Genomic DNA, 3,785 nt, shown 5'->3' with positions numbered 1-3,785 from the left:
CATGTCTGACTCTTTGCGACCCCATGGACTGTAATCCACCAGGCTCCTTTGTCTATGGAATTCTCCAGGCCAGAATACTAGAGTGGGTTTCCATTCCCTCTCCAGAGGGTCTTCCTGACCCAGGGATTGAACCCAGGTCTCCTGTATTACAGGTGGCTTCTTATTGCTGAGCCTCCAGGGAAGCCCCAAACATCTAAGTATTTATATCTTTTTAAAATATTTATTTATTTGGCTGCACCAAGTCTTAGTTGCAGCATGTGGGATCTAATTCCTTGACCAGGGATCAAACCTGGGGCCCCTGCATTGGGAGTGCACTGGACCACCAGGGAAGTCCATAAGTGTTTGTATCTAAGATACTCTGCATCCTTAGTGAGATAAGGAAAAGGAACTGGCTTCTTCTACTACTCTATTTCCCTTGAGTCTTCCTTAATTCCATAAATAACAATAAAAATGTTAAGGTTCTTAAAAACAAAATAAAAAAGCTCATGTCTACACTGTCACATGGTTTTCCGGAATTCTCTTGCTGCAAAAAAAGAAAAACTTGCACAAAGCCTACCAGAAAATTAGCTGAATACGAATATATGGTTCTTAGAAACCTGAGGCTTTTTTTCTCTGGCTTGGGTTTCAGGAAGACAGTTTCCGCCCCCTCCCCAGACATGTGTAGCCCTGTTGTGGGTCTGTATATGCTCAACAAGTATGAGGCTATGGTTCCCATTTTTGTCTTGAAGTTTTTAATCTTCGCTTACATCCCACAGTTCCAGCAAGAATTAATGATCATTATTTATGACTCAGAAGTGGAAGAGTAATGGTAGGAATGTAGATTCTTCTAGCCAATAATAAATTGTTATTTGACTACAAGTGACACTCATATTTATTAGATACTGGCTATAATAAACTAACTAAAATTATCACACAGGCATCGTATATCATGAAACCATTTTTCAGTAAATGGATTTGAATTCTTAGAATCATTGAATCTTAGACCTAGAAGAAACATTAAAAGTTATATAGTATAATGCATAAAGAAACCATACTCCAATAAAAATAAATTTTAAAAAAGTCACATAGCACAATGTAAATTTTTTAAAATCAACATTACTGACAGTGCATTTTCATTAAAGATAATTTAGAAAATATAGAAAGACATTATCATGTCTAGACCCATTGCCTACAATCATTTTGAATATTATGTGTCCTTGTTTCAGCCTACTTTCTATTCAAAGGTAACTTATTTTATAAAAATATAAATCATGCTGGATATATAATATTATATTGTGATTTTACACTGAAAATTGTATTGTAAATGTTTTCTACACTAATAAATAACCTTCCCAAATAGCATTTTAAATAGTTTTGGAAAATAATTTATCAAATGCTGTATCATAAGTTACTTAAACATTCTTCTTGTAATTAATAATTAGTTGATACATTAACTTTCAGGAATGTAAATTACACAGAAATTAATTTATTAAAATATTATCTTGCTTGTATATGGCCACCTGATCCTAACTTCTTAATTTTGTATAACTGGTATACTCTTGTTTACCCCACAGATAGAATAAAAATTTTTAGTCCTGCCTGGTAAATGGCATTAAGTCTAATAATTTAAACTGAGTTTCATTTGGAAGAGCCCAGATTTCAGATATTCTTTGCATCTACTGTTATTTTTAAGAGGTCTGTAAGGCATACTGTACCTCATGGCACTGGGGGGCAGTGGGGAGAAGGAATCCATATGATGGTATTGATCTGATCCCATCTCTGTGTATTCTGCTGGCATCCGCTGCTAAAATTTTGGCTGATGTAATGTTTGACCTGTTTTCACAACAACTTGGCCCAATCTTTGTTCCCAGTGGCACCTGAGAATTCTCTGGAGTCTTAATATGTCAGTTAGCTTTAGCTGCCTAATAATCCACTCTAAAGTTCAGTAGTTTAAAGCAACTGTTTTACTCATGATTTTTCTGGGCATGTTTTTGTCTGGGCCAGGTTCATGGGGGCAAGCTGGGCTTGTTCATACATTTATGATCAGTTGGCAGGTCAGCCAGGTGATGGGTGGCCTCATAGGTCCCCATCCACACATTTGGTGATAGGCAGGGGCAATGGACCTGGAAAATCCCATGGACGGAGGAGCCTGGGGGCTGCAGTCCATGGGGTCGCTAAGAGTCGGGCACAACTGAGCGACTTCACTTTCACTTTTCACTTTCATGCATTGGAGAAGGAAATGGCAACCCACTCCAGTGTTCTTGCCTGGAGAATCCCAGGGACAGAGGAGCCTAGTGCGCTGCCGTCTTGAGGTCGCAGAGTCGGACACGACTGAAGCGACTTAGCAGCAGCAGCAGCAGCAGCAGCAGCAGGGGCAATGGATGTTACTATCACTAGCCCACATGCTCCTTGTTATCCAGCAGGCTAGCCTGGGCTTTTTTTATATGGTAACCAAGTTCCCAAAGGAGAAAGAGGGCAAACTCCAGTCCACTATTCAAGCCTATGTTTCCATAATGTTTGCTAATGTCCCTTTGGCTAAAGCAATTGAAAGAGTACATACACTCTCAAAGGGCATGGATAGAGGGAAAGGAATATTTTGTGGCTCTTTTCATAACCTACAACATTCTATGCTTGTCATTCACCAAGTTACAGACACCAGTGCCATAGCAACCCACTCTGGCTATCCTACCCATTTAGACTGTAGGCAACCCACTGGGGACATGCAGGAATGTTCTGAGGTCAAGAACCAAGTGTAGCTTTGGAGTAGTAGCTGTAGTTATCTTTCTAACCATTCACTGTCCCTTGTTTCTGTAGCACATGGTTAAATGACTCCATCTCACAACCTCTCTTAAATACCTCCTTTGTCTGCCAGGATTTTTAGCTGCAAACAACACGATCCACAAGTGCTATAATCTCAGGATCAAAGTCTCAAGAGTTCATACAACCTGGGAAAATGCACAGTCTTATCACAGACCCACTACTCCAGTCTTTGGCACTGGATGCCAGAAATGCCGCCACAGCTGAAGATCAGATTCTTTAGTCTCTGTACTTCCTGGATGATCACCTCTTCCCACATGCAACCCTTAATTTATGTTGCTGCCTCCAAGTTGAACCCTGAGGTTAAGGACCTGGGTCACATGCAGAACTCTAGAGGCAAGGAAATCTCGGAAATGTAGTTTTTAAATTTCTGACTTTGTATGGAAAAGGAAGCTAGAGGGTGGTTGTAATGGATGCTAGGTGATCTAATTTCCAGTATTTTTTTTCCAAGAAGAATCAAACAGGAGCGATCAATGTTGCAAGACCTGATTATGCAGAGCTCCTAATCATGAATCATGCGAACTCAAGTCATCATGTTCTATTCTGCCCTCCAAAGGGAAGAACGGGTAAGAATTATGCTTCCTGATAATTAACCTCCAGTATTCACTGTAGCTTCCTATTCTAAAGTCCAAGGTTAGAGAAGGGGGAACAGGATGGATAACTGACCATCTGCTCCCCATATCCATCTCTCCTACTCTTCCTACCATCTCATGAGCTTGAAGGAAATGGATTCTACTTTCTCTCTGGTGAGAATCTGATCTACACAGGCAGGCACTGAGCTTTAATGGTGAATGGGACATTTTGGGGTTCAGTTCCATAGAAGCATACCCTGAGGGAAAGATCTGTGTGCTAGTGATGTATAAAGGAAGTGCTCTTGGAATAAACTTGTAAAAAGGAAAATGAATAGGAACAGAATAGCAGGATAAGGAAATAGGAAAAGCATGACAGGTTTTCATTTTCAGGCAAAACCCTTAGGAGGACAGCTGCAG

General features: G+C 40.1%; 1 non-coding gene across 1 annotated transcript; it reads right to left on the bottom strand.

Annotated features, from left to right (window-relative positions):
- Window positions 1-3,251: 3,251 nt before the first annotated feature.
- LOC138072070 (U8 small nucleolar RNA) lies at window positions 3,252-3,385 on the bottom strand. The gene has a single exon (XR_011144221.1). It is a non-coding gene; the product is annotated as a U8 small nucleolar RNA (small nucleolar RNA).
- Between the last annotated feature and the right edge of the window lie 400 nt (window positions 3,386-3,785).

Source organism: Capricornis sumatraensis, chromosome X (assembly GCF_032405125.1).
Source record: "Capricornis sumatraensis isolate serow.1 chromosome X, serow.2, whole genome shotgun sequence".
NCBI classification, from domain to species: Eukaryota; Metazoa; Chordata; class Mammalia; order Artiodactyla; family Bovidae; genus Capricornis; species Capricornis sumatraensis.
The sequence above is the reverse complement of the archived record's forward strand: the minus strand, read 5'-3'. Positions and strand labels throughout refer to the sequence as shown.